Source organism: Cervus canadensis, chromosome 7 (genome assembly GCF_019320065.1).
Source record: "Cervus canadensis isolate Bull #8, Minnesota chromosome 7, ASM1932006v1, whole genome shotgun sequence".
Lineage (NCBI taxonomy): Eukaryota > Metazoa > Chordata > Mammalia > Artiodactyla > Cervidae > Cervus > Cervus canadensis.
The window spans coordinates 36,658,710-36,681,518 of NC_057392.1; the positions used below are offsets into that span (position 1 = coordinate 36,658,710).

The 22,809-nt window shown below is 36.8% G+C and overlaps 1 protein-coding gene across 23 annotated transcripts in view; it reads right to left on the bottom strand.

Annotated features, from left to right (window-relative positions):
* ZBTB20 (zinc finger and BTB domain containing 20) overlaps window positions 1-22,809 on the bottom strand; it is an 846,256-nt gene that overhangs the window by 769,962 nt on the left and 53,485 nt on the right. The gene's annotated exons all lie outside the window — the stretch shown is intronic.

Here is a 22,809-nt window from a genome sequence, read left to right on the forward strand (position 1 = left end):
TGAGAAAACAATAGGATGCACTGCACGTCAGTAAAGTCCAAGCACTTTAATTGGATTGATTTGGGTACAGTTTGTCTTCCTTTTTCTCTGGCCATTAATCCAGCAGCGGAAACTGATCTAACACAGCACCATGGAACGAAGGGATAGACCCTGAGAGCCTGTCTCTATGATGACTGTTCTTGCACATCCAGGCCGCCTATTGAAACTAACAATGCCTGCCTCTGCTGCCGAAGAGGATCATCCAAACTCCGAAAATGAAACACATCACACAAAGGGATGAAAGAATTCTTATTCCACAGGGTTTTGCTTGCAGCTGGTCATGCATGCCAGAGGGATGTGCCATGAGGATGAGAAAGAAGCTTCTAAAGAGAATAGCTGGGGCAGCCCATCAGACATTTTGAAATACTTAGGAAATTATTCTTTTGAAACTAAGGCAAATAACTAGACTTCTTTACAGCGGAACTTAGAAGAGACAGGGTTTTTTAATCACTAAAATTCACCCAGGTGTAAATATTCTTGCCATTAAAAGAAACTGATAAATTCTAATTGATTATATGTTCTTGGGGTTCCCTATTTATAGTAAGAGATCATTTTATATAATTGATTTTTTTTTTCCTCAGGGCTGGTACTCAAAATCACTTTGGCGTTTAAAACTGTATCCAGGATTTTCAGAAACTGATGCAAGTAACTAAATAATATGCTTATTATACACAATAAAACACTGATTAGGACCACAGACTCTGAGATTAGATCAGAGTTGAAACTGATTTGACTTTCAATACATGGCATTGGGTCCAAGGTGCTCTAATGGCCTGGAATAAGTTTTACGGAATAAGCCTGCCCCACAAAAGATGTTCCAAATACAGTTAAAAGTTATAAAAAAAAAAAAAAAATTCCCTGTAGTCACCATTGCTCCTGGCTCCTTAACTGGCCTCAGCAAGGCATAATGCAGTTTTGAGTTGCCCTGGACATCACTGTACAAAGTAGTAAAGCAGCACCTAGAATTTTGTAGAGACATGGCACAGTGAGGCGTCAGCATTCCCGGATACACTCACTCCGACCAGTCAGAAACACACTTGCCTGCGTTCCTTAGCCCTTTTTGACTCCTATTCCAAAACAGATCATCTTCCTCTATCTACTGGATGAAAGGTAAAACCTCCTTTCGTTGCACGTAACAGAATACACATTAGATTTAGCAATCTCTTTTTACCTATTATACCACTGATTCCAAATAACTTGCCATAACTAGACATGTAGCTTTATGGAAGTTATTTAATCTAATTTAGCCTTAGATTCTTCACTGATAATATGTAAATAATATCTACCTTGTGAGACTGCTGTGCAGAGGGAGATAATATTTGCCTCATAGTTCGGTTACCAGCACAGAGTGACTCAACAAATGGTAGTCACTGGGTGTGTCTTTCTCTGTAACAGGAGTAACACATAGTTTACAGAAGAAACTAAAATGAGAAATGGGATGCAAAATCAAAAATATTCCCCTACCCTGTCAGGATGCTATTGTTGATTCAAACACTGTATCATTCTTTTCGAGTTAGATAACACTTTATAAGAAGCATTACTTCCTTACAGGATTGAATGAATAGAAGTCTCTAGGAGAAAAATTTTCTTTCCACATTTTCAATCCATTAGGTCTAATTAATGTCCTTCAGACCACTGTAAATAAGTTCTTGTTATAAGTGTTTTAACTTTTCAATGACTATATTTAATACATAAATGTTTGGCATTGGAGGGTTTCCATAATTGTTCTAACATTTCTTGTTCCTCCACTTCTACCACGGCTTCAACTCTCTCAGTAGCTCTTTTAACTTCTCTCAAAAAGAGAAGACAATTTGGGTGAAAACTGATACTACAAAAGAAACTTTGAAATATTTTTGAGAAAAATTAATTCTTACTCTCAGTTCTTCTACAGGTACTATCCCACACAACTACACAAAATGAATTTGAGTCCGACACCAACACATTCTAAAGACTAAAAGAAGCAATCTTTCAGAAAAACCTAGAAACTATGAGGAAAGAGAAATACATACACACATAAATATGGTAGCCAATGAAAACAGATTATAATGAGGGAAAATGTATGTAAAGAGAGACAATGATATTTAGAGTACAATGGAAAATTACTACATAATAAAATAAGACCCACAATTGATTTCCCTTAAGAATTATAAAAATTTCAAATTCAAGCTTTATTCTAGTAAAAAAATAAGTTAAATCTCTACCATTAATTACTTCTTTGTGAATATTTGCTCTCAAATTTTTATACTAAAATCCTTAATTTAGGTATCAAAGAAGACAGAAGAACATAATATTTCATTCTAAAGGATTTGATCAACCATTTTGAAAACCTGAGTCATCACTTTTTCACCACCCCTTTTAGCAGCACCCATTCAAACAATCACCAGATCCTGTCAATGTTCTTTCTACTCCCACTGTACTATCTAGAATCCTAAGTAATCTAAGTATTTTCATCCTCTAATCTCTGTCATCCTTCTTTATGCTTCCAGAATTACCTTCCATAAAAATAAAGGCTCAAGGAATTTCCCTTACCTTCTTAAAAACCTTGGGTGGTTTACCAAATAAAGTCCAAACTCTAGCATAACATTCAGTCTTTCACAGTATAGCATTAAAGTACAACTCATGGTAATGATACTGAATATAAAAGATATTCAGTAACAGCTTGCTATGTTCCAGACTCCATAGCAGCAGGTTGGTAGTAGGAATAAAAGTGAAACAGACACAGTCCCCATTTTCAAAGAAGCCAGTGCAGTGAAAAGGCAGATAAGTGAACTAAATATTGTAATGCAATGAAGTGAGTACAACAAAGGTAACTAACAACAGGGTGCTAACAAAATTAGATAACTCCCAAACTCAATGAGGAGAAAAGTGAAAGTAACATCTTGGTCCTCTGCTTCTGAAAATGACGGAAGCAACAAAGGAGTTAGCCTCCTGCATTAAACAACTAAAAATTGGACAAAATACTTTACAGACATTGGACAACAGGCAGCACATGACAAGGTCAGCCCCATAATCACTATAACTTACTGTCTAGACAGAGTTACCAGATCACATCTCAGAGGGGAAGAAATCAAATAGACCCTGTGTTGCCCAGGGCCACACTGCTAATAAGGAGCAAATCTGGGCTTCAGATAGCAGTCTTTCTGATTCCAAAGTCCAGGAAGTTTTTACTTTTACTTCTGTACCACCTTTAAATCATTGCTTAGACTATCCACCTAGCCTAGAAACTAGCAGACTCCTACCTCTCCATATTCTCTCGCCCTACAGAAATTATGTTTCAAGGATTCAGTTTAAACATCACTTCATCCAAGAAAACTCCCCTAATTCCAATGCCCCCAGCCATAGAATGAAAAAAATCAGTAATTACCATCCTCTATAATACTGTATCACTTCATTTTGATTGTTTTGCAGCATTAATTTTATTCTGCTTTATCTAATAAGTATATTAGTTTTAACCAATGTCTACCAGGGCTTCACTGATAGCTCAGTTGATAAAGAATCTGCCTGCAATGCTGGAGACCCCAGCTGGATTCCTGGGTCAGGAAGATCCACTGGAGAAGGGATAGCCTACCCACTCCAGTATTCTTGGGCTTCCCTTGTGGCTCAGCTGGTAAAGAATCCGATTACTGAGAGCTTACTATATTATATTGGTGTTAATCAATGTTTATCAGGGCTTGCCTGATAGCTCAGTTGATAAAGAATCTGCCTACAATGCAGAAGACTAGGGTTTAATTCCTGGGTTGGTTAGATCCTCTGGAGAACCGGATAGGCTACCCACTCCAGTATTCTTGGGCTTCCCTTATGGCTCAGCTAGTAAAGAAATGTTTATTGAGAGCTTACTATATTATTGCTCTATAAGATGTACATGAATCCCATCACTTAATCCTCAGGACAGTCCTATATCAGTCAGTCAGTTCAGTCGCTCAGTTGTGTCCAACTCTTTGCGACCCCAAAATCACAGCACGCCAGGCCTCCCTGTCCACCACAAACTCCCGGAGTTTACTCAAACTCATGCCCATTGAGTCGGTGATGCCATCCAGCCACCTCATCCTCTGTCGTCCCCTTCTCCTCCTGCCCCCAAGCCCTCCCAGCATCAGGGTCTTTTCCAGTGAGTCAACTCTTCGCATGAGGTGGCCAAAGTATTGGAGTTTCAGCTTCAGCAACAGTCCTTCCAATGAACACCCAGGACTGATCTCCTTTAGGATGGATTGGCTGGATCTGCTGGCAGTCCAAGGGCTGCTCAGCTTTCTTCACAGTCCAACTCTCACATCCATACATGACCACTGGAAAAACCATACCCTTGACTAGACGGACCTTTGCTGGCAAAGTAATGTCTCTGCTTTTTAATATGCTACCTAGGTTGGACATAACTTTCCTTCCAATCACCAAGTATCTTTTAATTTCATGGCTGCAATCACCATCTGCAGTGATTTTGGAGCCCAAAAAAATAAAGTCTGACATTGTTTCCACTGTCTCCCCATCTATTTCCCATGAGGTAATGGGACCAGATGCCATGATCTTAGCTTTCTGAATGTTAAGCTTTAGGCCAACATTTTCACTCTCCTCTTTCACTTTCATCAAGAGGCTTTTTAGTTCCTCCTCACTTTCTTCCATAAGGGTGGTGTCATCTGCATATCTAAGGTTATTGATACTTCTCCCAGCAATCTTGATTCCAGCTTGTGCTTCTTCAAGCCCAGCGTTTCTCATGATGTACTCCGCATATAGGTTAAATAAGCAGGGCGACAATATACAGCCTTGATGTACTCCTTTTCCTATTTGGAACCAGCCTGCTGTTCCATGTCCAGTTCTAACTGTTGCTTCCTGACCTGCATACAGGTTTCTCAAGAGGCAGGTCAGGTGGTCTGGTATTCCCATCTCTTTCAGAATTTTCCACAGTTTATTGTGATCCACACAGTCGAAGGCTTTGGCGTAGTCAATAAAGCAGAAATAGATGTACTCTCTAGCTTTTTCAATGATCCAGCGGATATTGGCAATTTGATCTCTGGTTGCTCTGCCTTTTTTAAAACCAGCTTGAACATCTGGAAGTTCTGGGTTCACGTATTGCTGAAGCCTGGCTTAGAGAATTTTGAGCATTACTTTACTAGCGTGTGAGATGAGCGCAATTGTGTGGTAGTTTGAGCATTCTTTGGGATTGCCTTTCTTTGGGACTGGATTGAAAACTGACCTTTTCCAGTCCTGTGGCCACTGCTGAGTTTTCCCAATTTGCTGGCATATTGAGTGCAGCACTTTCACAGCATCATCTTTCAGGACGTGAAATAGCTCAACTGGAATTCCATCACATCCACTAGCTTTGTTCATAGTGATGCTTTCTAAGGCCCACTTGACTTCACATTCCAGGGTGTCTGGCTCTAGGTGAGTGATCACACCGTTGTGATTATCTGGGTCATGAAGATCTTTTTTGCACAGTTCTTCTGTGTATTCTTGCCACCTCTTCTTAGTATCTTCTGCTTCTGTTAGGTCCATACCATTTCTGTCCTTTATTGAGCCCATTTTTGCATGAAATGTTCCCTCAGTATCTCCAATTTTCTTGAAGAGATCTCTAGTCTTTCCCATTCTATTGTTTTCCCCTATTTCTTTGCATTGATCGCTGAAAAAGCTTTCTGATCTCTCCTGGCTATTCTTTGGAACTCTGCATTCAAATGGGAATATCTTTCCTTTTCTCCTTTGCTTTTCGCTTCTCTTCATTTCACAGCTATTTGTAAGGCCTCCTCAGACAACCATTTTGCCTTTTGCATTTTTTTTCCCATGGGGATGGTCTTGCTCCCTGTCTCCTGTACAATGTCACGAACCTCCATCTATAGTTCATCAGGCACTCTGTCTATCAGATCTAGTCCCTTAAATCTATTTCTCACTTCCACTGTATAGTCATAATGGATTTGATTTAGGTCATACCTGAATGGTCTAGTGGTTTTCCCTACTTTCTTCAGTTTAAGTTTGAATTTGGCAATAAGGAGTTCATGATCTGAGTCACAGTCAGCTCCTGGTCTCATTTTTGCTGACTGTATAGAGCTTCTCCATCTTTGGCTGCAAAGAAAATAATCAATCTGATTTAGGTGTTGACCATCTGGTGATGTCCATGTGTAGAATCTTCTCTTGTGTTGTTGGAGAAGGGGGTTTGCTATGACCAGTGCGTTCTCTTGGCAAAACTCTATTAGCCTTTGCCCTGCTTCATTCTGTACTCCAAGGCCAAATTTGCCTATTACTCCAGGTGTTTCTTGACTTCCTACTTTTGCATTCCAGTCCCCTATAATGAAAAGGACATCTTTTTTGGGTGTTAGTTCTAAAAGGTCTTATAGGTCTTCATAGAACTGTTCAACTTCAGCTTCTTCAGTGTTACTGGTTGGGGCATAGGCTTGGATTACCGTGATATTGAATGGTTTGCCTTGGAAACGAACAGAGATCATTCTGTCATTTTTGAGATTGCATCCAAGTACTGCTTTTCGGACTCTTTTGTTGTCTATGATGGCTACTCCATTTCTTCTAAGGGATTCCTGCCCACAGTAGTAGATATAGTGGTCATCTGAGTTAAATTCACCCATTCCAGTCCATTTTAGTTCGCTGATGCCTAGAATGTTGACATTCAGGCTTGACATTTCCTGTTTGACCACTTCCAATTTGCCTTGATTCAAGGACCTAACATTCCAGGTTCCTATGCAATACTGCTCTTTACAGCCTCGGACCTTGCTTCTATCACCAGTCCCATCCACAAGTGGGTACAGTCCTATATAGTAGGTTCTATTTTCAGCCTCATTTTGTAGGTAAGGAAACTGAAACACAGATAGGCAAAATAACTCACTTAAAGTTATGCACTATTTCAAATCCTAAAAGACAATGCTGTGAAAGTGCTGCACTCAATATGCCAGCAAATTTGGAAAACTCAGCAGTGGCCACAAGACTGGAAAAGGTCAGTGTTGATTCCAATCCCAAAGAAAGGCCATGCCAAAGAATGCTCAAAATACCACACAATTGTACTCATCTCATGCTAGTAAACTAATGCTCAAAATTCTCCAAGCCAGGCTTCAACAATATGTGAACTGTGAAATTCCATATGCTCAAGCTGGGTTAGAAAAGGCAGAGGAACCAGAGATCAAATTGCCAACATATGCTGGATCGTCGAAAAAGCAAGAGAGTTCCAGAAAAACATCTACTTGTGCTTTATTGACTATGACAAGTCCTTTGACTATGTGGATCACAACAACTCTGGAAAATTCTTCAAAAGATGGGAAACCTGACCACCTGACCTGCCTCTTGAGAAATCTGTATTTGGGTTAGGAAGCAACAGTTAGAACTGGACATGGAACAACAGACTGGTTCCAAATAGGAAAAGGAGTACATCAAGGCTGTATATTGTCACCCTGCTTATTTAATTTATATGCAGAGTACATCATGAGAAACGCTGGGCTGGAGGAAGCACAAGCTGGAATCAAGATTGCTGGGAGAAATATCAATAACCTCAGATATGCAGATAACACCACCCTATGGCAGAAAGTGAAGAAGAACTAAAGAGCCTCTTGACGAAAGTGAAAGAGGAGAGTGAAAAAGTTGGCTTAAAGCTCAACATTCAGAAAACTAAGATCATGGCATCTGGTCTTATCACTTCATGGCAAATAGATGGGGAAACAGTGGACACAGTGACAGACTTTATTTTTAGGGACTCCAAAATCACTGTAGATGGTGATTGCAGCCATGAAATTAAAAGACGCTTGCTCCTTGGAAGAAAAGTTATGACCAACCTAGACAGCATATTAAAAAGCAGAGACTACTTTGCCAACAAAGGTCCGTCTATTCAAAGCTATGGTTTTTCCAGTAGTCATGTCTGGATGTAAGAGTTCGGCTCTAAAGAAAGCTGAGCGCTGAAGAAATGATGCCTTTGAACTGTGGTGTTGGAGAAGACTCTTGAGAGTCCCTTGGATTGCAAGGAGATCCAACCAGTCAATCCTAAAGGAAATCAGTTCTGAATATTCATTGGAAGGACTGATGCTGAATCTGAAACTCCAATACTTTGGCCACCTAATGGGAAGAACTGACTCATTTGAAAAGACCCTGATGCTGGGAAAGATTGAAGGTGGGAGGAGAAGGGGGTGATAGAGGATGAGATGGTTGGATGGCATCACCAACTCAATGGACATGAGTTTGAGTAAATTCCAGGAGTTGGTGATGGACAAGGAGGCCAGGCATGCTGCAGTCCATGGGATCGAAAAGCATCGGACACAACTGAGTGACTGAAGTGAGCTGAACTAAGCTTCAGAGTAGGAATTCAAACCTAATAGTCTGCCTTCAAAATCTGTGCATACAAGCTAATTGTTTCCTGTCTCACTAGCCTACTCCTACTAGACTTCTTGAATAGAAACAGTTCATCTAGGTAATCTTGCTGTTTGTATATCTTACACCAGCTGAGATTCTGTTGTTTTCCATATGTATGAATGAACAAAGGAGAATTCTGAGGCTGTGGAGGAGTAATGATACTGAGTTCCAAACAAAAAGTCTGGGAATCTCTAAACTATGACAAAAGATATCTATAATTCTTTGAGAGAAATTTTTCTTTATCCTTGCAACTTCTCAGAAATTTCATCCACAGCAATTAAAGTTCTTTCATGCTCCAGTAATGGAGTCTTACTTCACCCTAGCTAATTTCAATATTGACAAATTATAGATACATTATTTTATGTTTACGTTAATGACCATTGAAAGACATATTTCATATATTTATTCTAAGCAGAGAACAACACTACTAGTAAGAATAAGAATATATAGAGGTGGGAAATACATGTGGGAGTAGAGAACTGGCAAAGGTAATAATAAAATAGTAACAAAAAAAATCAACTACCATTTTCAAACCCTTACCATGAGCTAGGCATTTGCATTATTGTTATTAATAATGGCACTATAATTTCAATGCATTATCTCACTTAACCCTCACAACAACCATGAGGTAGGAATAAGAATGATCCTGAAATTCTGGTATTCTCATTTTTTAACAATAGTGTCAGATGCCTTAAAAGAGTCTATTCACAAAGTTCACAACCATTTTATTAAAGTAGAAGCTTAAAAATCATGGGACCACATTTTTATCAATTACTGTTTTTTCATCAGTTTCACAAGTGTTATATAATAGACTGGCAAGCACTATTATTCCACATACCTTAATGCCATCATCAGTTCATTTATGTTCAATATCTACTCCACACAAGCTCATTCACAAGTTAGTACATTGTTTACTAAAAAAAAATAAAGTTGCCAATTTCTTATGGTAGAACATAATGGTTGTTGTTGTTAGTTGCTAAGTTGTGTCTGACTCTTTTGCAACCCCATGGACTGTTTCCCGCCAGGCTCCTCTGTCCATGGATCTCTCAGGCAATAATACTAGAGTGGGTTGTTATTTCCTTCTCCAGGGGATTTTCCTGACCCAGGGATTGAATCCACATCTCCTACATTGCAGGCGAGTCTTTATCACTGAGCTACCAGGGAAGACTGTCATATCACATTACATTACATTAATAATGTATATCAGTAATTGAGTCCCTATTATGTTGGGCAAGATGTTAGGAGCTTTACAATATGATCTCATTTAGTCTCCATCACTGTGGGAGTTTGGTTTTCTTATCTGCAGTTTATAGGTGAGTAAAATGGCTCAGAATAACTTGTCCATGGTCTCACAGAGATTAAGCAGTGTGCTAGAATGGGAGCTCAAACCCACCTCAGGCTACCACAAAAATTAAGAGAATTTTGCACAGTGGGAATTTGCCAAATTAACACACAAAATAAATAGATTTTCTATACACAAACAAACAAAAAAACTCAAAAAATATTATGAAAAACTGTTTAGGATAGGAAGGATGTAAAAAAATAAAAGTGTTCATTGCTGAGTCATGTTTGACTCTTTGCAATCCCATGGACTGTAGCCTGCCAGGCTCTGCTGTCCATGGAATTTTCCAGGCAAGAATACTGGAGTGGGTTGCCATTCCCTTCTCCTGGGGATTGAACCTGGGTCTCTGAACTGCAGGCAGATTGATTCTTTACCATCTGAGCCACTAGGGAAGCCAAAAAAAAAAAAAAAAAAAACACAGGCAATTAAATAAACAAATGAATAGAACACCAAACCTTAGTAGCAAACATTTAAAACCTTTATAAGGAAAACTGTATAACACTTTTGAAAGACAAAGAAGTTATTTAATAAGTGGAGGGGAAAAGCAGGTTCTTGAACATGGAGATTCAACTTCATAGAGATATTAATTGTCCCTATGTTGATTCATGAACTTATCATAATTCCAATAGGGTAACATCAGTTTTATTTTCCCCTTGAAGTCTGGTAGTTTATTATAAAGTTCATTTAGAAAAACAACTAAGCAAGAAAAGTCATAAAAAACCTGAACAAAAAGAGCAATGGTGGGGGTGAGGTGGGAGGCTAACACTTCATATATTAAAACATGTTCTAAATTTTTTATAATTAAAAAAGCAATAATGGCATATAAATAGATAGCCCAACATAGAGTAGAAAACCTAAAAGTATGTATAGCAGCATAGGAAAAAAATCACAATAGAAAAAGCAAGCACTGGAAGAAAACATATATTAATTTCTTTACAAACTTCAAGTTGGAAAATTTTTTCCAAAGGATGCCACAATGACAGAAGACTTCACAGTCAATTAAACAATATTAAAGGCAAATGCCTCTTTTAGCCAATAATCATCACTGACATGGATTCTACAAAAAGCTAAATCCAACACACCTCTGGGAAATCACAGAAACTGCAGAATTATTCATTAGAACTAACTCTAATACCTTCTCTTTCTTCACCACCATTTTTAAACTCCAGCAGAAAGACTGTAGGAATATAACCAAACCTAAAAGAATCTAAGCCACAACTACAGAATTTGCTGGAATTAAACTATACTATTCCATAGCCCCATAATAATCCAAGACTTCTTGCATTTCAGTATTACGCAAGTGTGCTAGGTTGCTTCAGTCATGTCTGACTCTTTGTGTCCCTCCGGACTGCAGCCCACCAGGCTCCTCTGTCCATGGGATTCTCTAGGCAAAATACTGGAGTGGGTTGTCATGTCCTCCTCCAGGATATCTTTCCAACCCAGGGATGGAACTGGCATCTCCTACAGCTCCGGCATTGCAGGCAGATTCTTTACTGCTGAGTCACGAGGGGAAGCCACTTCAGTATTATACTTACTTTTAAAGGGATTCCAATTCTTGAAAATCTTAATCCACTATTATAGTAAAAAAATATGCAAGTGATTTCTATGTGCTCTGGGGCAAGGTAGATATTTAGCTTTATCCTATAATTTAAAGTAATAATACAAATGTATACCAAAACTCTGTAAACAATATTAAAAAAAAAAAAAAGTTGTTCTGGAGAAGCATCTGGCTGGATTCAAGCCTGTCAATTGTGTAGCTGCTGACTGCACAGCCTTTGAGTCCATGAAAAGACAGCATCTTTCCTTACCCTGAGATATTTTATTTCAACCTTTAAAGTTGCCAAACCTCTAAAATTTGTAAACAATATGTTTAGGAAGAAAAATCTAGATTGTTGTACATTTTCCCCAACATGCAAGAGGCATGGTGTGGATTCTTTGGACACTGAGCATACCGTTTTTTACTGATAGGAATGTATCTAAGACACAGTAATTACAGTGTCTGATTAGTATCTCCAGAATATGTAGATAACATCTACATTTATAAAAATTAGAACTATTTCCACAAGTAGCTTCTGAGAAAAACCTTTTTAAAAGACAACATAAAAATGGTCCATTGGCAAAAGACATGATCAGAGCCTTGCTGTACACTAACATTGCCTTGCAAATGAAAACCTGCACTGTTCCTTATGATCAGGGTTTTACCCATTTATTTGGTTAATCATTCAAATGGCTAAACAGACCTCTAATTTGAAAATAAAAACCAATTGATGCAATCACAAACAAGTTCTAAAATTGCGGTTTATAAAAATTGAAATCTTGTTCTAAGCCAAAACACACACACAGTTACCTTTTCCTAATCAGAGCATTCATTTCTCCTCATTATGATCTCACAAGCACATTAAAATCTTATTAACATTAATTACTTCTGAGCGCCTATGCATGAGCAGTGACAGTCGTGAGTGTGCGCGTGTCTGGATCATATCTACATTTATATACCTTGCTGCTCTTTGCTTATAAAACATGTGAAAATATTTCTGCTAACACCAATTAGCTAATTTCACACACACACAGATAGTAAACTGCTGTCTCACTGCACAGCCTATCAGAGACCAGCAAACATATGGACAAACGGACGGGAAAGAAAGCAGAAACACCTCTTGAATGTGAGAACTAAAACGACTTATACTTGCTCCTTAACTCTTGAGGTGAAAACAAGTTGAGAGAACAAAATAACAAAAAATAAATCATTAACATTTTAAAAACCAAGCATTCTATTTTCTACACAGATGGGTTCAATGATAAAAATGATAGAGACAAAGAAAAACTGGCAAGCAAAAAGCAGCAGACTCAGGAGAGACAGAAAAAGACAAAGGCATAGAAATGAAAGTGTCCTTTTTTTACACATGTACACACACATGCACATATACACACTTGTTTTGTATAATCATATTCACATTATAATTTGAGGGAAAAAATATATATATATAATCTTTACTCTGACTGTAAAGTAAGAATAATGCACACCAGATGTCAAAATCAAACAGGTCTATCTTCACAAAAAAGAAAATTCCAACTCGACCTAAATGATTTATATATTCTATTTATACCAAGAAAATTATATATAGGAGCCCCTCAGTTTTTACAACAGAAACTCTACATAAATGTAGAAAACTAGGTAGTTAAAGCCATAAAACCACATATAATCTGTGTTTTTTTTCTTCACACTCTCAATATCCAACGTATTTTACCATTCACACATGCATTCCATCAACTTAGGTCCTTCTTTCCCTCATCATGTATTTTAGTAGGAATATTCATAAATAATAAACCACTGACCATTACATCCATATTTTTTTTGTTTGATCCATGTATCTATCTTCTCTTTATGACCTACAGTTTATGCTAAATCCAAAAAACTATGTAATACTGTTGTATCTTTATCCACACATTCTATCTTGAGTCTTTCTGCCATCTTTAATTTCTTTGTTGCCAGTGACCACTATCCCAATGCTGTATCATTTTCCCAAAGAAAATATTTCAAAATTCCTATGGAGAACACTAGGCAATGGCCAAAAAGACTCATGTTTAATTCCATAATGACTTTCTCAGTGGAAAAAAAAAAACCTCTTTGGGTCACAATACCTAGGTTTATACAAAAGGAAATAAATTAATTCTAAGATTATACTCAGTAAATAATTTTAGAATATTTGACTAAGAATAAAATATAGTCAAATATATTTGAAACATTCAACAATTCAATAAAATTAATGTTCAAGATGATTTAAGCAAATATAGCTCATTCTATATTTCCAATGTTCAACCTGTTGTTCAGCAGCCTCATCGGCCTATAGCAAGGCAGTCAATTATACACAGCAATGCAAGTGTGCACCCTATAGGTCTGCTACGTAACAAAGGTCTTAGTGCTTTTTCTGTGTAGGATATAATGCATATTGGAGTAGAAATGATAGGAAGCAAGATTTTTTAATCTTCATGAGATATTTTAAATATACGACTGGTATCAATATGAAGTTTAAAAGAAAGCAAAGAATATACTGAATTTTATTTTAATTCAGTGTTAAACAACAAGCTCACAATTGAAAAAAAATTAGTAGACATTCTCTGGGAAATCTAAAACATGCTAATATAATATCATAAGCAAAAGAAGTGTTAAGAGTTTTTTTAAAATAAACTAGAAGATAACAAAATAAGGCCAAATATAATAAAATGGTATCTAAAACTGAGAAAGAGTTATGTCAGTTAATTGCCAACTTACCATAACAATTCAAAATAAAACTCATAGACTTTGTATAGATCAGTAGCTTGTTACAGTACTATTTATGACTTGCAAGTATTCTGCTTACCAGATTTATCAAACAAAATTAAAGGTGCCCTTTATAAGAAAGCCTATAGGACTGAGAAAATTTAGGTTTGAAAACCTGAAAAATCAGTCGTTGTCTGTCATAACACAATAGCATGCTATGTTTTAAAATATATATTAGTTTTAATTAGTAAACAGTTAAGTGTTTGTTTATAGGTCATTAATAGCTTAACAGAATTTGGGAACCAAAATTTAAAGTATTAGCACTCACTGCCAAATGGAGATTGATTTTATTCTATTTTTAAACCTCTAAGTTTATATATCAGTGAAAAATTATGACATTTATTCAAAAAATCAATTGAAATTGACATTTTAAAGAATATATTGTATTAAGATATATCCATAATGATCAAGGAAGTTTGGAAAAGGAGGAAGCAGCAAAGAAATAATCATGATTAAACATAAAAAGAACCGCAATACTCCATTTTCAGTCTGTGCAGCCAGTTTCCCAAAGATCCATTGATATATGACCATGACAGAACAACTAGCAAAAAAGTGCAGAAATAGATTGAGACTTAGAACCCATCTTCCCTCTCAAAAATGCTACATCACAAACTGCAACGACTAGATGGTCAAATTTCAACATCAAAAGTACACTTGACATTTGAACCAGATCTAAGAATTATGGTCTTTGTTTTCCAATAAAAGCTGGTAAGCTGAAGTTTACTTAACTCTTTCCTGTGTTTATGAGCTTCTCAAGGATTACTGAAATTAGAAACTACACATGAAAAAGACAGTTCATCATGTCCAAAAAAGATATTCATCCAGATTGCCCTCCAATCCGTGAAATCTGAGATGCCTAAGGAGTCTTCTTTGTGAAAGCCTTACAAATATATCCAAAGATGGTGAGTCCCATATGGCTCTGATAAATGAAACCCATTATTGTGAATTTCAAGCTCTTCTTTAAAACAAAACACTATTGGGTGGATTTGGTGCTCATGAAATAAAGCACTAATTGCGTGGCCTAACAACACTCTGAATCCTCTCCCTAGCAGACATTTTAAGTTGTGCCAAATTGGTTTTGGGATGTGAACAAATATTCTGGAGCCAGACTCTCACATGCACGCACTACTCCCTGGAAGTAAGTTGGACACTCTTGGTAACTGCATTAACTCTTTCAGGCCACCAGGGAACCTAACTCTCTCAAAAAGAAAGTTCTCTTTCAAGACGAAAATAAGTCATTCTCAAGTCAGACTCAAGTAAAAGGTAAAATAGAGAAAAACTGATTTTGGGTCAGTTCAGCAATAAAGTATCCATAGATACTAGATAGAACCCCTATACCCCAGTGGATGCTTATTCACATGTATCCAGAAGATCTTATTCTTTTCCTATGTGTGTGCATAATTTCCAAGACATTAATAAGAATTCTGTGCATTCAGGAAGAGAGAATTCATTTTAATCTTAATATGCCACATTTGCCTCAGGCAGAGTGATAAGAAACTTTTGTTTCTTTGGTAACCACTTTCACCTTATTATAACAGAAAACTTCTTGAATTTTTGTTTCACCACATGAAATATAATTTCCACACTAGAATTATTTCTATGCTCTCCCCATCATGGTTCAAAATGATGCCTACAGACCTGTAACTGCATATTTAAATGGCAATTAATCTAATCCCATCTCTCTTTCACTAAAATTTAAAAATTAATAAAAACATTTTTTTAAATAACTAAATATAAGAAAAAAATTATAAATATCAGTTTCTGTCTCCTATTAATCTTAATTTCTTCAGAAGCAAAATAACTTCTTAGGAATAAGGGTTACTTTTTAGGGAATTTTAATTAGCATTTTATTTGTAGCATCTTGAAAATAACATTTCCCATTGAGCTCACTGACAGATATCCTAGCTTTTATTTGTCCTCAAGATTACCCAAATTTCACTAACTATAATTTTATACTTTTAGGTCACTGTCATTCTGTGGCTGTCACTTTCCTCTTTCATCTAAAAGGCTTAGTAAAGATATAGATAAAAGGAAAATTACTTTTTTGGGTAGGGTAGAAAATAACTAAATGCCCGTGGAGAGTTTGTTTTTTCTTTAACCATTTCACTTCTAGTGTAAGCCTTCTAAGGTATGTTTCTTTAAAAAACATATTTAATTTCCTGCCAACTGGTGTGAATTTAAGAGTATTACCAGAAGCCTATGTTCCATTTTTAACAAAGCCTTATATTCTAACAATTAACCTGTGTGTACTGCTGCCAATGACTCTATTGGTAAGACAAAAAAAAAACAAAAACAACCTCATCAGACCCTAAGAGGAAATGAGCAGCTATTTGCAAGAAGGTAGGACACATTTGGTGAATCGAATGTGTAGGTGCTTCAGACCTCGGTTAATTCAAATTGCAATTCTTAGAAACCAAGTCTGCAAATGTGTCAAGATGAGAACATGTACCTGACTTTCACTGGAGTTTTTCAGTTCTGAATAATTCTTAAATGTTCCCCAATAAAATTATAGAGAATCCATTATTGCATTAAGGCCTATTTGTACCATGGCTGACATAATGGTATTATTTCTAAGCTCTGGGGCATACTTGTTTAGTTAGTTGCTGGTACTAAGTAAAACTCATGTTCTGGTTGAGCTTGATACCTAGAATCATACTAATGGTATTAAGAGGTAAAGGCACCTCTACATCAATCTACATCTACTCAATAGGCACCTCTACATCAAAATTGTTTTACCTATTTTTAAAATAAATATTTATTATATCAGTAAGAAATTGACTGAATACATATTGAAAACTTCCAAACAGAGAGAATCTATGGCCAAGCAGCAATTTTCTCATGAAGTCCAAACAAAGGGAATATTGGGGCAGTTATAAACCCTTTATAGAAGACTGAAATTTGATTTAAAGCTCTACTGTGGTCCTCTTTTCCACCTTAAATCCATATAATGACACCAATTTAGAAAAGACAGTATCAAAACTTGGCATATGTTCTTTTCAAAATCCTATGATTAACAGTAATTACAAGATTAAAAAACAACAACAACAATGATCTTTCTTTGCATGCATGCTAAGTCACTTCAGTCATATCCAATTCCTTGTGACCCTATGGGCCTTCCAGGATCCTCTGTCCTTGGGATTCTCCAGGCAAGAATACTGGAGTGGACTGCAATTTCCTTCATCAGGGGATCTTCCCAACCCAGGGATTAAACCCCAATCTCTTACATCTCCTACACTGACAGGCAAGTTCTTTACCACTAGCACCTGCTGGGAAGCCTAGTCTTTCTTTAGTAGTATGCTTTTACCCCCCCCCCCTTTCTGTGCATGTATTTGCTATAGGTTCTAGGTTTGTAGTTACCATGAAGCTTAAGTACTGAAGAATAAGCAAAGCTCAAAGTTAGTAGAAGAAAGAAAATAACAAAGACTAGGACAAAAGTAAATGAACTAGAGACTAAAAAGACAATAGAAAAGTCAATGAAACAAAGAGGTGGTCCTTTGAAAAGATAAAATTGACAGATCTTTTAGCTACACTGAGAAAAGAAGATAAAGGATTCAAATAAATAAAATCAGAAATTAAAGAGGAGATATTACAATTGTTATCATAAAAAATACAAAAGATCACGAGAGACTACTATGAACAATTATATGCCAACAAACTGGACAACCTAGAACAATGGATAAATTCATAGAAACATCCAACCTACCAAGATTAAATCATGATGGAATACAAAATCTGAACAGACTGATTATAGCTAAAGAGACTGAATTAGTAATCAAAAATCTCTCAACAAACAGAATTGCAGAACCAAATGAATTTACCAATAAATTTTTTTTCAAATTCAAAGTAGAATACCAATTTTTCTCAAACTCTTCAAAAGAATAAAAGAGGAAGAAACTCTTCCAAAACTCATTTCATGAGGCCAGCATACCCTGATATCAAAATCAGACAATACGATGCAAGAAAATTTTAGGCCAATATCCCTGAGACCATAGATGCAAAAATCATCAGTAAAATAGTAGCAGAGTTCAACTATACATTAAAAAGATCATACACAATGATCAAGTGGGATTTATTCCAGTGATTCAAGCATGATTCAATATCCACAAATCAGTCAACGTGAAACACATTTAAAAAATGAAGAATAAAAATCATATGATAATCTCAATAGATGCAGAAAAAGCATTTAACAAATTTCAACTTCCATTTACGATAAAAAATTTCAACACAGCGGGTGTGGAAGGAACATTCCTCAACATAATAATGATCATGTATAGCAGACCAATAGCTAACATCACATTCAATGGTGAAAAGCTGAAAACTTCCTTTAAGATCAGTAACAAAAGAAGAATGCCTACTCTCATCACTTTTATTCAATATAGTATTGAAAGTCCTACCCACAGCAATTAGGCAAAAAAAAAAAAAAATTGGAAAGGTAGAAAGAAAACTGTCATATTTGCAAATGATACATACGTGTGTGCATGCATGCTTCATCATTTCAGTCATGTCTGACACTTTGTGCCCCTGCGAACTGCAGCCCGCCAGGCTCCTCTGTCCTTGGGATTCTCCAGACAAGAATACTGGAGTGGACTGCCATGCTCTACTCCAGATCTTCCCAACCCAGGGACTGAACCCACATCTCCTGTGGTTCCTGAATTGCAGGCAGATTCTTCACTGCTGAGCCACTGAGGAAGCCTGATATTATATATAGAAAACCCTAAAGACTCCTACAAAAAACTATTAGAACTGATAAATGAATTCAGTAAAGATGCAGAACACAAAATCAATACAAACAAAAATGTTATGTGATCATATAGTAACAATAAACTATCAGAAAAACTTAAGGAAACAATCTCATTTACAATTACTTTAAAACTAATAAAATAACTCAGAATGCATTTAACCAAAGAGGTAAAAGACTTATATACTGAAAACTAAACATAAATTAAATAAATTGAAGAAGACACAAATAAAAATATATTTCATGCTCATAAATTGGAAGAATTAATATTGTTAAAATAGCTGTACTATCCAAAGCAAATATAGATTCAATGGAGCCCCTAGAAAAACTACAGTGGCACATTTCACAGAAATAGAACAAAAACTCATAAATTTTTATGGAACAATGAAATACCCTGAATAGTCAAAAAAATCTTAAGAAAGAAGAACAAAGCTGGAAGCATCATGCTCCCTGATTTCAAACTATATTACAAAGCTATAGTCATTAAAATTGTATGGTACTGGCATAAAAACAGACACATATACAATGGGGAAAGGACAATCTCTTCAATAATGGTACTGGGAAAATTAAATAGTCACAAACAAAAAAATGAAACTGAACCACTGCTTTACACCATACATAAAAGCTAACTCAAAACGGATTAAAGACTTAAATATGAGACCTGAAACTAAACTCCTAGGAGAAAACAAGAAAACAAGGTTAGTCACTTGATATTGATCTTAGAAATGATTTTTTAAAATCTGTACCAAAAGTAAAAGCAAAAAAGGCAAAAATAAACAAAGTGGGACTATATCAAACTAAAAGGCTTCACCACAAAGGAAACCATCAACAAAATGAAAAGGCAACCTAATGAATGGGAAAAAAAATTTGTAATCCATATATCTGATAAAGGACTAATATCCAAAACATATTTTAAAAAACTCATACAACTCAATAGCAAAAAATAAAATAAAATCCAATTTAAAAAATGCACAGAAGATCTGAATAGACATTTCCCCAAAGAAGACATACAGTTGGTCACTACCTACACAATACAACACTCTACATTATTTATCATCAAGGAAACACAAATTAAAACCACAATGAGATATTACCTCATTTGTTAGAATGGCTATTATCCAAAGACCTAAGCATTATCAAAAGAAATAAGCATTGGCAAGGATATGGAAAAAAAGGGAAACCTTCTGCATAATGGAGCAGCCACTATGAAAAACAGTAGGGAGATGTGCCAAAAATTAAAAAACAGAACTAGAAATACCATATGACTCAGCAATTCCACTTCTGGACTTTTTTCTGAAGAAAACAAAAACACTAATTCTAAAAACTTATGTACCTCCATGTTCACTGAAGCATTATTTACAGAACTCAAGATATGGCAACAACCTAAGTGTCCACTGATGGATGAATGGATAAAGAAATCAATATCTATTTATTCATCCATCTATACAGACCTTTGCCAACAAAGGTCCATCTAGTCAAAGCGATGGTTTTTCCAGTAGTCATGTATGGATGTGAGAGTTGGACTATAAAGAAAGCTGAGTGCCAAAGAATTGATGCTTTTGAACGTGGTGCTGGAGAAGACTCTTGAGAGTCCCTTGGACTACAAGGAGATCCAATCAGTCAATCCTAAAGGAATCAGTCCTGAATATTCATTGGAAGGACTGATGCTGAAGCTGAATCTCTAATACTTTGGCCACTGGATGTGAAGAAGTGATTCATTGGAAAAGACTCTGATGCCGGGAAAGATTGAAGGCAGTAGGAGAAGGGGGTGACAGAGGATGAGATGGTTGGATGGCATCACTGACTCAATGGACATGAGTTTGAGCAAGCTCCAGGAGCTGGTGATAGACAGAGAAGCCTGTGTGCTGCAGTCCATGGGGTTGCAGAGTCAGATATGACCGAGCAACTGAACTGAACTGTTTCATCTATCTGTCTGTCTATATATTATTATTTAGCCATAAAAAAAGAATGAAATCTTGCCATTTGGATGGACCTTGAAGGCATTATGCTAAATGAAGTAAGTCAGATGTGGGTCAGTCGCTGAGTCAGGTCCAACTCTTGTGACCCCATAGACTGTAGCCCACCAGGCTCCTCTGTCCATTGGATTTTCCAAGCAAGACTAGTAGAGTGGGTTGCCATTTCCTTCTTCAGGGGATCTTCCTAACCCAGGGATGGAACCTGGGTCTCCTGCACTGCAGGCAGTTTCTTGACCAACTGAGCTACCAGGGAATTCCCAGATTGACAAAGACATGTGGAATCTAAATGTATATATTTTAAGGCTAAGCTCATAGACACAGAGAATACATTGTTGATTGCTAGAGGCAGAAGGTTAGGGATGGGTGAAATGGGTGAACTGGTTTTCTTGTTTGTTTAAAGAAATATAATTTTTAAAATACTAAGAAAATTTGAATAAATTATGAACATTATTTAATAATAATGTATCAATATCTGTTCATCAATTTTAACAAATGGACCATGTTAATGTAAGATGTTAGTAACAGAGGAAATCATGTGAGAGAGAGTATTATGAGGACTTTTTACTATTGGCTCATTTCTTTTTTTGCGAATCTAAAAACAAGCAAAGAAATAATAGCCTGTCATTTATTAGGTACCCATCATATTTTGGGGGCTTCCCTGGTGGCTTAAAGATCAACATTCAGAAAACAAAGATCATGGCATCCAGTCCCATCACTTCATGGCAAATAGATGGGGAAACAGTGGACACAGTGGCTGACTTTATTTTTCTGGATTCCAAAATCACTGCAGATGGTGATTAGAGCCATGAAATGAAAAGACGCTTACTCCTTGGAAGGAAAGTTATGACCAACCTAAACAGCATATCAAAAAGCAGAGACATTACTTTGTCAACAAAGGTCCATCTAGTCAAGGCTATGGTTTTTCCAGTGGTCATGTATGGATGTGAGAGTTGGACTATAAAGAAAGCTGAGTGCAGAAGAGTTGATGTTTTTGAACTATGGTGTTGGAGAAGACTCTTGAGAGTCCCTTAGACTGCAAGGAAATCCAACCAGTCTATCCTAAAGGAGATCAGTCCTGGGTGTTCTCTGGAAGGACTGATGCTGAAGCTGAAACTCCAATACTTTGGCCACCTGATGCGAAGAGCTGACTCATTTGAAAAGACCCTGATGCTGGGAAAGACTAAGGCAGAAGGAGAAGGGGACGACAGAGGATGAGATGGTTGGATGGCATCACCGACTCAATGGACATGGGTTTGGGTGGACTCCGGGAGCTGGTTATAGACAGGGAAGCCTGACATGCTGCAGTTCATGGGTTCGCAAAGAGTCAGACACGACTGAGCGACTGAACTGAACTGAACTGGTGGATCAGATGATAAAGAAACCGCCTGCAATGCAGAAGACCTGGATTCGATCCCTGGGTTGGGAAGATTACCAGGAGAGAGGCATGGCAACCCACTCTGGTATTCTTGCCTGGAGAATCCCCATGGACAGAGGAGCCTGGCAGGCTACAGTCCATGGGGTCACAAAGAGTTGGACACAACTGAGAGACTAAGCACAGCACAGCATCACATTTTTCATATTTAGAGGTATGCCATGAACTCAGAGCAAATTTATTCAAAGCCATTTTTTTCTGGTTCCATGTTCATTTCTTACATAACTCCAATAAAACAGAGGCAAGAGGCTTAACATGATGCACACTGTTCTTAACAGTTCAGCTAGTTCTAAATGGCCTTAATAATAAACCCATATTTATTCAACTAGCTTTCTAAACATGAAATTATAAGCAGAAATATTTTTTTAGATGTTAAAAGACAGAAGCCAAGAAAGAAGAAAAAAAAAAAAAGAGAAGGAGGGAAAAAGGAGAAGCAGTGTTATTAGAAAGGCATCGTGATCAACAGAGAAGCTGGACTGTCCAGTTGTCTTATTAAAACAAGTAACCTAGTTCCTAGGACAAATCTCAACAGTGGAGACTACTATGTAACTTTAGGCAAGTTGTTTAATATCTATTGGTTTCTATTTCTTACTCTGTAAATCAGGGGTAAATTTCAGACACCAACTGCTTTCTTTATCC